The sequence below is a fragment of the Tamandua tetradactyla genome, chromosome 18, assembly GCF_023851605.1.
Source record: "Tamandua tetradactyla isolate mTamTet1 chromosome 18, mTamTet1.pri, whole genome shotgun sequence".
NCBI lineage: Eukaryota > Metazoa > Chordata > Mammalia > Pilosa > Myrmecophagidae > Tamandua > Tamandua tetradactyla.
Window position 1 is genome coordinate 632,597 of NC_135344.1, and position 12,456 is coordinate 645,052.

Genomic DNA, 12,456 nt, shown 5'->3' on the forward strand with positions numbered 1-12,456 from the left:
TTTTTTCTTCTCAATCCCTTGATGCTGAGTCTCAGCTATTCTAGGATTTTTGGTACCACATTACCAGGAAGGTCCACACCCCTGGGAGTCATGTCCCACATAGACAGGGGGAGGGTGGTGAGATTGCTTGTGCTGGCTGGAGAGAAAGGCCACATCTGAGCAATAAAAGAGGCTCTATTTGGGAGTGACTCTTAGGCCTAAATTTTAAGTAGACTTGACCTATCCTTTGTGGGGTTAAGTTTCATGTTAACAAACCCCAAGACTGGGGGCTCTGCCTATAGCTTTGGTTGTCCACACTGCTTGTGAGAATATCAAGAATCCAACTTGGGGAAGTTGAATTTCTTCCAATTCTCACCATTCCCTGAAGGGGGCTTTGCAAATACTTTTCCAGTCACTGATTGAATCACTCTGGGATTCATCGGGCATCACTCTGGACAAACCAACAAAATCTCATGTCCTACCTGAGATTCCAAGTACTTATGTGCTTCACATATTTTGTGATTTTGCTGTTTTTTTTTTATCATTGTTGCCTTCTTCTTTAATTATTTGCCTGTTTATATTATCTTTCTTTGTCCTTGTGAGAGTCTTTTACTTAAAGTTTATTTTATCTGATAGTATATTGCTGCTCCAAGTATCTTTAGGTTATTATTTCCATGGAATATTTTTCCATTGTTTTCTCCTTCAACTTAAATTGCATCTTTGAATTTAAGGTGAAGGTTTTGTGAACAGTATGTATTTATTCTTTTTTATAAATCTGCCAATCTTTGCCTTTTGACTGGAGAGCTTAATCATTTGCATTTAGTATCAGCTGACCTTCTTTCCAGGCTCCTAGTTTAAAATGGCTTCCCCTGTGTATTTTCTTTCTGCATCAGCAAACATCTGGGTCTGTGTCAGCTCTGTGCTTTTGAGCTCCTTCTGATTTCTCTTTTAAAGCCCTCAGTTGACTATATTAAACATCATTCATTGTGGAAGACAGTCTCCCCAAGTGATTGCAGAGATAATCAGCCTCAAATGAAATCAGTGTGCTGATGTTTAAGTCCAGAGCAACAGATAGGTCAGTACTTCCTTGATCAGTACCAGTACCTGGTGAAATTGACATATGAATCTGTCACAGTGTCCACCTGTTGTCAACCTGGCAACTACACACATCATCTTAAACCATGCATAATTTCTAAATTGAAAACTTTAGAAGATGTATATTTCACCTAACAATATTCAACTGTCCTGTATATAACATTAATTTTTTCTGTATAAAAATACATACATTTCATAATAAGATCACAAAAGACTTAAGCCATTTCAGTGAAAAATGAAATTCAATACTAACTAAAAAAGTAATACAAAAATCTAATCGAGTCAGTTTCAGCTATGGTCAGTCCTAAGGAAAAATTCTTCTCTGGCTTTGAAACTATAAAACTCAGAACAAATTACTTGCTTCCAATATTTAAAGAAGGAATAGTCATATGATAAATGGTTTGATTACCATAGGGAAAAAATGGAAGGAAAATAGGGGGTCACTGAATCTAAACAGTTCCAAAAACCTGAAGAGCAAACTCCATTAGATTTCAAAGCCTGAGAGTCATTTAGTCTCAAGGCTTTAGAAAGTGGCATCCCCACCCTTTGCAAGAACTTATGCAGCATCCCTACTTTCTCCAAACACTTGGATGTGGGGAGACCAAAGATTTTGTCTCCACTTTCCCTTAGAATCTGGGTGGTACCAATTCCCTGACATCTTCAGGGCACATGCTCAAACCCTTCAGAACAATGCAGTGGCAGCCAGGCTCTGTACAATCCCAGGGGAATGTGCTCCATCTTCTCTGATGCCTGAGATCACAAAACTCTCCTGAACATTGAGAAGGAAAGCCCACTCAATCCTTCTGGGTCAAACGCATCCATTCCACATGCATGGGTGGATCTGCTCTCCTGGCCTCAGTTAAAATGCTTCAGACCTTAGCATCCATAATTCTGCCTTTGAATTTAATTATCTTTAAATCTGTACCTTTTCTGTCACATTTAGTCCAGACTGGCTGTGATTTCATTTAAAGGTCTCAAAAACTTTGTTGACTTGGCATATATTATACAGGAATCAAAGCCATCAGACAATAGAATCTTCCATAAATCCTTTCTGGATAACTCCATCTATAATCCTGGCTTGTTCTGAAATGGCTGACTGGTTCTGTTTGATTAAATCTTCCTGTGGGCACTTTTCTCTATGGTATATCCTCTAGAAGGCCAGAATTTTTCAGATCATAAACTTCTGGTTTCATTGTACCCAAGAGATGACCTCTCTGCTTATCCCTTTCCTGTTTCATTTTGCTGTAAGCTGCAAGAAGAAAACATACTGCATTTCCCAAATTTTATTTGGAAATCTCTTAAACTAAGTAGCCCAGATAATTACATTCAAATTCTCCTTTCCAGTCAGCACCAGAAATTAATTTTGTGAAAGTTTCTGGCACTGTAAATCAAAGGTTGGCTTCCTTCCAATTTTCAGTGATGCATTCATCATTTCTACCTAAGGACTCATCAGAAGTTTCTTTGAAGTTCACATTTCTACCAATAGTTTCTTCAAAGAAATCTAAGCTTCCTCCATCAAGCTTCTTACAATTATCCATATAAAAAGCCATGCCAGGCTGTGTTGCTATCCTGTAGCCTAGGCAGACCCTGATATCAGTGCAGAGGAGGGTTTGTGCATGCACAGAAAAGGGACAGGGAACACAGATTGTTGTGTTGCTGCCTGAGAACCAGAAACAGTCCTGTTGTGACTACAGCTTTCACAGGCATATGATGATATTGTCTCATTCAATTGAGCAGCTGCTGCCCCTACACACAATAACAACTGTGATGAAGGTTCCTGGGTGGAGCTTCTGATGAACAGCAGCAATGGTAATGATAATGGCAATGGGAAAATGGGGGCTGGAACATGTACCCTCATCATCCTATCCACATTGGAGACATGGAGAAGTTTCTTTTGTATGCACAACATGAATCAGGACACAGTAGTTCAAGGGCAGTTCTTATTGTGACAGCCCATCTCCACGAGAAGATAAAGAATATGTTTGATGTGGAAATGCACACAAGCAAGACCATACCTCTCAGTCAAGAGAAGTTGGAGAAGAAAATAAGGAGTTGAGGGCTTGAAGAAAAGTGTAGACTGGGTATCTGGCTGGGTCAGGAAACCTGAAAACATTCCACTTAAGGAGTTCCACTTCAGTTACCCTAAATGTTCTGCTTCCTTAAGTGTGAGAAAAAGTGGAGCCATGAAGAATGGAGGTCATTTCTCTGCCGAATTTCTTAAGGTGCTCATTCCATCTCTTTTTACTTTTCATGTTTTGGCTTTGGGTCTAGATGTCTATATTGGAAAATGACTGAGGACACCTTTCATCAGCACCTACTGAGGAAAAGCCCCTGGAAATGCATATGACCTGTGAGGTGATGTTATTATTGAATTAGCTTATTTTAACTTGTAACCACTGTAAGCATGACCCAATCTACTGCCCAATTTTTGGATAGCTGGGGTCCAGTAACTCTTGAAATCCTGTATTTTATTCAAACTCTGTTGAGGCATTTTACTAGCCTCATTCCCTTTTTGGCCTGTAGGACACTTTAGAATTTCCTAACAGAATTTAATGTTGTTTAGAAATTTGCAAGAGCTTGTTTCCCACAAATGTCACCAGAAGATTATAATTTTGGCAACAATGATTTTGCTTCCATTTAGTAACCACCAGACCTCGACCTGCATCACTTATGGTATAAAATTTTACTCTTGCAAGAGAACTACCATCCCTCCCTTACAATGAAATGAGGTTAACAAATGATTCAAAACCTTCATTTTTGTTTTCTATTAATACAAAACTAAGCTTCCCTGAGCTTGAATTAAATAGCTATTTTAAAAGAACACAAGAAACAAACAAAAGAAAAAAAGCAGAAGGAAAAAATATCCTGGGCAATAAAATATTACTTTAAACCAGCTTTGGAGCCACATTCTGTCTGAACCTCCTAGTAGAACCTTTCAATTTGTACCATAGAAATAATAGATATGAAATAGAATAAGAACTAAAATCATCAGTAGATTTTAATACTAGTATGCTGTAATGCTATCTTTTCTATGACATAAAATCTTTAATTCTCAGGCCTGCAACTATATGAACTTGCTTTTGGGACTTTTATTTCTTATTTTATTTTTTTGCTGTATGTGAATTTGTCATGATATTCCTTAAATTTATTTTATTTCTTATTTTTTTCTCTAAGAACAGGCATTGGAATGAGTTCAAATTTGTGGTGTAAGTAACAGGCTTTTTGTTTTAGGAAGCCTTGTTTATACTTTGGAGCTTTTTAAACATCAGATGATTGTTTCAGAGTTATTTTAAGGAATTGCCAACTTTGAAAAATATATTTGGGTTGTGGGGACAGTTGACAAAGTTCTCAAAAGATGCCATTTGTTTTCTTTTGATCTCTCACTAATATTTACTGTACAGTCTTACTGAGGAAATTCCTGTGATTCTGTAGACACTGTTGGTTTTCTCATTTAGCCATATTTTCAGTTGTGTTATGTTGTTGAAGGTCCACAGGACTCAACAAGTTCTTCCTTCATTCACACACTTTTTTTCTTCAAAAATGGAAGCATTATGACCAAATTGTTAGAAAGTATCAGGATTACCAGTTATTTCAGATAGATTTTGTTGGATTTCAGAATATATAGCATGATTCTGAAGGATACTTCTATATGTTTTATATATAAATAATTACTGTTTATGATATAGACATTATACTGAATAGAGAACCATTGCTACTAGCAGTCTATTCATTAAGTAAATTACTTCAAGTTGACTTGAATAAAAACACTATGACAACCAAGTTTGCCAATTTGTAGAAACTGTTTTCTTTCACACATCCAATTTTATAAAATTGATGTTGTGGTAGAAAATAACATACAGATTAAATAAAAATTAATTTCCGATTCACTTTTCAATTCATAGTTAGATATCTTTAAGAAAGATGACATATCAAAAATTGTTTTCTGAATTATTTGTCTTTTATTTTTTTCTTTATAGCATTTTGTGTCTAAATAATTTTAGACATGTTATTATTATACTTTGTTTCTATATTAATCTTAAACCTGGTAACACTTTATTTGCCTTCTGCAACCTATTATTTCAAGTGTTTTTATTTGAATTTCTTTTGAAAGAAATTAAATCTGATGCTCTCTGATTTTGAAAGCTTGAATAAAATTGAAAAGCTGGTAAAGTTAAGAGAACTACATAACTACCTCTTATTTTGTATTACAATTGGCATCATAGGAGGAAAAAACAAAATTATACTTATAGGAATCACAGCTTTTTACAGGCATCACATTGCTCTCTTTCCAAATTCAGTAATGAATATATAAGCAGTGTGATGAGAGCATGAGATTATTTACTATTTTTTACAATATTGAAAATAAATTTAGTTCTGCCCTTTATTCTAAAATATCTGTGAAATTATGGAATATTACCTAAAACATGAATACATGATCACAGTAGAACTTATATGGGTGAAATGCAGTATTTATTGATAGCTCTAACATATGGGTTGAATGTTTATATTTCCAACCAGATTTACATTGAAAAGAAACAGATTGTATGATTGAAAAGGAGAATTCAACAATTAACAGTTGATTTTCTTTAAGATTCATGTTTTAAAAGCTTTATACCTTTTACAGTTTGGGGACAAGTAGCAGGCTTTGTATTTATGTTTGAAGAAAACTGGTTTCAAATATTTGTAAAAACTGTTAAGATCAAGAACAAACATGCACAAACTTGCACATTGAAAATGCAACAAGTTACTTTGATTGCAGAAAAATAATTTACTATTCTAAAAAAATAAATATTGACTAAGCCAGATGATTTTTAAAATGGACCAGTTCTTGAAATTATTGGAATTAACTGAGCCAAAGTGATTATGCATTCTTTATCTTTTAGTTGGCACTTTGTATCATTATATACAGTTTACAATACATGTGTAACTTGTAACTATAAACATTTTATGCCATTGAAGCACTCAACAAAAACAAAGCCATTCCAACATATTTGATATTTGCAAACTCATCAGCAACACACTTCTTGAAACCAAAATCTGTGTTTTTGTCTGTTAAAGCTGCCAGAATGCAACATGCTAAGAATGGACTGGCTTTTATAAGGGGGATTCATTAAGTTAGAAATGAACGTTTCCAAGGGGTTTCTCTACCACAATGGAAGACATATGACGACTTCTGCTCACCATCTCTCCTGGTTTCAAATGGCTTCCCCTGGGGTATTTCCTTTCTTCAAATCCAAATAACCAATAATATGTAAGATCTGAGCTACTGAGCTCCTTCTGGCTTCTCTTTTAAAGATTTCAGCAGAATTGGTTAAAACTCACTCACTGTGATAAGACTTTGATTAGAGATATGAATGAAGCTGACCTGGATAGAGTTAAGGTAAATCAAAATTTAGGGTAAAAGATGATGTGGTCTGTATTTTAAAACTTAAACTTTTCTGTCACACCAAAGAAAGTGATGCTCATTTAGTGCAGAAATTATATATTGGGTAGTGCATTATCTAATTTAACTTGTATAGTTCATTTATTCAAACAACATAACTGCTTGGAATCCTGAATAAGATGTAAGGTCTTGTAGGTTTTCACAGGTTAGAGTGATGGCCTGATATCTCCAAGAGTAATTTGGACAAAGAATGAGAAAGTACTTGGGAAACTGGAGAGAAAGGAGGAAATTCTGCACTTCCCCATCTTGGCAATTCCTGATATTCCTGTAAGCAGCAGGGACAAACAATTTATTAGTTTGGACCCTTGATCTTGAAGTTTTTCCCTAGGGAACATTCCTGAAAAGAAGCTAAGCCTGCTGATCTTTGTGTGTAAGTGCCACCCGCAGCCAACCTCTTTCCTTGCTCAAATGTTGCCTCTCTCTCTCTTCAAGCCAACTGAGAAGGTGAACTCACTGAACCTCCATACCTGGGAAACAACTCCCAGGGGTATAAATATTGCTGCCAGTGTGGGACATGACTCCTGGAGATGAGTCAGGAACTGGCATTATGAGATTGAGAAAATCTTCTTGATCAAAATGGGGAAGAGAGAAATGAGACAAAACAATGTTTCAGGGGCTGAGAGATTTCAGAGTTGAGAGGTTATTCTGGAGATCATTTTTACACATTATGTAGATATTGCTTATTAGTTTGTGGTGTACTGGAGTGGTTAGGGGGAAGTACCTGAATTTGTTGTACTGCATTCCTTCAGCTTTGGCTCTTGAAAATGATTGTATAACTATATAACTTTGGCAATGTGACCATGTGATTGTGAAAACCTAGTGGCTGGTGCTCCATTTATCCAGGATATGGACAGATGATTAAAAAAATAAGGACAGGACTACCGGAGAAGATGGCGGCTTAGTAAGACGCGCGGGTCTTAGTTCCTCCTCCAGAAAAGCAACTAAAGAAACAGAAACAATACGAAACAGCTCCCGGAGTCACGACAGAGACCAAAAAGACAGCATACCCCATTCTGGAACAGCTGAACGGGCAGGGAGAATCTGCTGCGGTGAGATACCCAAGGGGCGCGCGTTTTCCCGGCTGGGGCGGCTGGCGACTGGGGTCCCCTCCACGCACGTGGCTCCCCGGTCTGACTGGGAACGTTGGATAGCGGGGCCCTCCCGTCACGCTTGGCGTTTCGGGCCGGCTGGGCAATTAGGACCGGCACTCTCCCAAGCCGTGGCGGCCAGCAACCCCCGCCTCCACGCGCGGTTTCCCGGGCCGACTGCCGTGCAGACAGACGAGCGCCACGAGCACCACCTACTGGGCAGGAAAAGAAAAACAGAGCCCAGAGATTTCACAGAAAAAGCTTTCAACCAGCTGGGTCCCACACCCAGGGAAATCTGATCAAATGCCCAGACACCAGCAGAAAATAATGGATGACGCTCGGAAAATTGAAGATATGGCCCAGTCAAAGGAACAAACCAATAGTTCAAATGAGATACAGGAGCTGAGACAACTAATGCTGAATATACGAACAGAAATGGAAAAACTCTTCAAAAACCAAATCAATAAATTGAGGGAGGACATGAAGAAGACATGGGCTGAACAAAAAGAAGAAATAGAAAATCTGAAAAAACAAATCACAGAACTTATGGGAGTGAAGGACAAAGAAGAAAAAATGGAAAAAACAATGGATACCTACAATGGTAGATCTAAAGAGACAGAAGCTACAATTAGTGAACTGGAGGATAGAACATCTGAATTCCAAAAAGAAACAGAAACTATAGGGAAAAGAATGGAAAAACTTGAGCAGGGGATCAGGGAACTGCATGACAATATGAAGCGCACAAATATACGTGTTGTGGGTGTCCCAGAAGGAGAAGATAAGGGAAAAGGAGGAGAAAAACTAATGGAAGAAATTATCACTGAAAATTTCCCAACTCTTATGAAAGACCTAAATTTGCAGATCCAAGAAGTGCAGCGCACCCCAAAGAGAATAGACCCAAATAGGTGTTCTCCAAGACACTTACTAGTTAGAATGTCAGAGGTCAAAGAGAAAGAGAGGATCTTGAAAGCAGCAAGAGAAAAACAATCTGTCACATACAAGGGAAACCCAATAAGACTATGTGTAGATTTCTCAGCAGAAACCATGGAAGCTAGAAGACAGTGGGATGCTATATTTAAATTACTAAAAGAGAAAAACTGCCAACCAAGACTCCTATATCCAGCAAAATTGTCCTTCAAAAATGAAGGAGAAATTAAAACATTTATAGACAAAAAGTCACTGAGAGAATTTGTGACCAAGAGACCAGCTCTGCAAGAAATACTAAAGGGAGCACTAGAGTCAGATACGAAAAGACAGAAGAGAGAGGTATGGAGTAAAGTGTAGAAAGAAGGAAAATCAGATATGATATATATAATACAAAAGCCAAAATGGTAGAGGAAAATATTATCCAAACAGTAATAATACTAAAAGTTAATGGACTGAATTTCCCAATCAAAAGACATAGAATGACAGAATGGATTACGACCCAGCAATACCACTGCTAGGTATCTACTCAAGGGACTTAAGGGCAAAGACACAGACGGACATTTGCACACCAGTGTTTATAGCAGCATTATCTACAATTGCAAAGAGATGGAAACAGCCAAAATGTTCATCAACAGACGAGTGGCTAAACAAACTGTGGCGTATACCTACGATGGAATATTATGCAGCTTTAAGACAGACTAAACTTATGAAGCATGTAATAACATGGATGGACCTAGAGAACATTATGCTGAGTGAGTCTAGCCCAAAACTAAAGGACAAATACTGTAAGGTCCCACTGACATGAACCGACATTCGAGAATCAGCTTGGAATATATCATTGGTAACAGAGACCAGCAGGAGTTAGAAACAGGGTAAGATAATGGGTAATTGGAGCTGAAGGGATACAGACTGTGCAACAGGACTAGATACAAAAACTCAAAAATGGACAGCACAATAATACCTAAGTGTAATGTAACTAGGTTGGAACACTGAATGAAGCTGCACCTGAAATATGGTTTTTTGTTTGTTTGTTTGTGTGTTTGTATCTTTTGTTTTTGTTTTTTTCTTTTTCCTTTTATATATATATATATATTATTAGTATTATTATTTTAATTCTCTTCTCTGTATTAACATTCTATATCTTTTTCTCCTGTTTTGCTAGTTCTTTTCCTAAATCGAGGCAAATGTACTAAGAAATGATGATCATACATCTATGTGATGATACTAAGAATTACTGAGTGCATTTGTAGAATGGAATGATTTCTAAATGTTGTGTTAATTTCTTTTCTTTTTTTTGATTAATAAAAAAATTTAAAAGAAAAAAAAATAAGGACAAATAAATAAATATTAAGGTGGGGGATAAGGGGTAAAAATATTGGGTGCATTGCAATACTCATGATCAATGATTGAGGGGTAAGGGATATGGGATGTAGGGTTTTTTTTCATTAAAGAGATTGGTCTATAATTTTCTTCTGTTGAAGTAAATTTAACTAGCTTTAGTATTAGTGTGATGTTGGCTTCATGGAGTGAGTTAGGTAGCTTTCTCTCCTCTTCAATTATTTTTGAAGAGTTTGAGTGGGATTGGTACTAATTCTTTCTTGAATTGTTGATAGAATTCTTGTTAAGCCATCTGGTCCTAACTTAGTTTTTTTGGCAGTGTTTGAATGACGGATTCAATCTCTTTACTGATGATTGGTTTGTTAAGGTCTTCTATTTCTTCTCAAATCATGCTGGTTGTTCATACTTTTCTAGGATATTCTCCATTTCATCTACATTTTCTAGTTTTTTTTATATTTGTTCATAGTATCCTTTCATTATCTCCTTTATTTTTGCATTGTCAGTAGTTACGACCTCCTTCTCATTTCTGACATTATTTATTTGCATGCTCTCTCTTTTTTATTTATCTGCTTAGCTAAATGATCATCAATTTGATTCATTTTCTCAAAAACAAAACAAAACCAGCTTGCAATTTTATTTCTTCACTCTAATCTTTCCATATTCTCAGTTTCCCATTTTCAATTATTCTTGCTTCAAAAAATTACTCCCAGTTTCCATATTCAACTCATGATCTATTATATGAATTTTTCACTGAGAAATTCTTTTTCCTGCAGCTTTCCAATTCTTATTCCAATCTGGTATTCTCTGGGCCTGCTGGGACTTTGATCTTGGTCCCACACAACTTTTCATGCCATTGCCTGTTCTTTTCTTCTGCCTCAGACTGGTTGTTATGTGTGAAGAGTCCTGGCCTTCCCACTTTTAGTTCTTCTTTTCTTGTGGTAATTTTTGTGTGTAACTTCCTTTTAAGATGTGATTAAGTGGGCAACTGATTATGAGCATGGCTGCTTAAATGTTCGTTTTCTACCCTCACTTATTCTGATGATTTGACTAAGTTAGAAAGCCAGAAAACAAAACAAAACAGACTGTAATTTTCTCTGAGTGCTCTAAAAGCCTTCTTTAACTAAGTTTTTCTTATTTTTTTGTATTATGATAATAAAATATAACAAAAAAATAAATAAACCCAATACATTTCAAAGCACACCACAGCAATTAATTATAGAACAGATTTAAGAGTTTGGTGTGGGTTACAATTTAAAATTTTTGTTTTTATTTCTAGCTGCTCTAAGACACTGGAGACTAAAAGAAAGATCAATATAATGATTCAGCAGTCATATTTATTTGTTAAATCCTGTTTTTTGTGTCATATCTCCATCTTCTCCTTTGATCTTTCTCCCAATCTTTAGGGATATTTTGGCTATGTACATTCTAACATTTTCATGTTGGAAAGGGCTGTTGATTATATGGGATAGGGAGATGGAACTACTTGATGTTCTGGAGAAGCTGGCCCCTCTGTTTTTCAGAATTCATTTCTAGAATGGGCCTAGAAACCCATTTGGAGGTTGTACGCGTCTGGAAAGTGATCATACTTCATGGAAATTTTGTAGGATCTCAGCTAAAACCTAAGTGTTCTTTAGGGTTGGTAGGAATGGTTTTGATTGAGGTTTGGCAAACCATGATAAATTGCAATATCTAGCTGAAGGTTGTGTAAGTGTAGCCTCCAGTGTAACCTCTCATATCTATTTGAACTGTCTCAGTGACTGATACCTTATCAGTTAGAATTCCTTTCACACTTTTAATTAGGAAGGCATTGTCAGTTCCAAGGTGCCAAGGCCAAGCTCATTCTTGGAAGTCATATCCTATACTCCCAGGAAGACTTTCACCTCTGGATGTCATGTCCCACATATGGGGGAGGGTAATGATTTTACTGGCAGAGTTGGGCTTAGAGAGATACAGAGGCCACATCTGAGCAACAAAAGAAGTTATCTGGAAGTAATACTTAAGCATAACTATAGGTAGGCTTAGCTTCTCTGCTCTTTATGCAACTTTATGTAACTATATCAACTTTCACCATTTTCTCATACATCTTCATCATGACACAAGTCATGATCTGCCACCTTGTCTCATGTGCCTGATAGGTGGATTGTATTTCAGTGGGTTTCAGACCAAGAATCAGTGCAGAGGGTTTGGTGTCTCTGTGGTGGTATTGGGAGAGTTGCATGGGGATCTTTATAACCATATGCCATGTACCTGTCTAAACAGGATCATAATTCCATGTCTTGTGTGTCCTCACATCTGCAAGGACCCATAGCACAGAGACTACTTATCAGGGAGACAGATGAGTAGTGATGGACCAGGAACTGGTAGGAGGCTTGGAATTGTCCTGTAGCACCTTCAGTCTCAAAACTACCCATGAGCTCACACAGTTCCTGAAACCTGGCCATCAGTAATTTTTTTCCTATTTTGGTTTACACCTAGGGAGATACTGACTCCATGCTTTACTTTGAATGGTTGCCTATAAGGGCAGGCCTCAGAAGTTGTGATATTGGGGGCCATGGTTTTCAGGCAATTTGTATATGGCTGCTATCA

The 12,456-nt window shown here is 37.0% G+C and overlaps 1 pseudogene; it reads left to right on the forward strand.

Moving 5' to 3' along the window:
* Positions 1-2,852: 2,852 nt before the first annotated feature.
* On the forward strand, positions 2,853-3,395 carry LOC143662473 (BCL2/adenovirus E1B 19 kDa protein-interacting protein 3-like pseudogene; annotated as a pseudogene).
* The last annotated feature ends 9,061 nt before the right edge of the window (positions 3,396-12,456 follow it).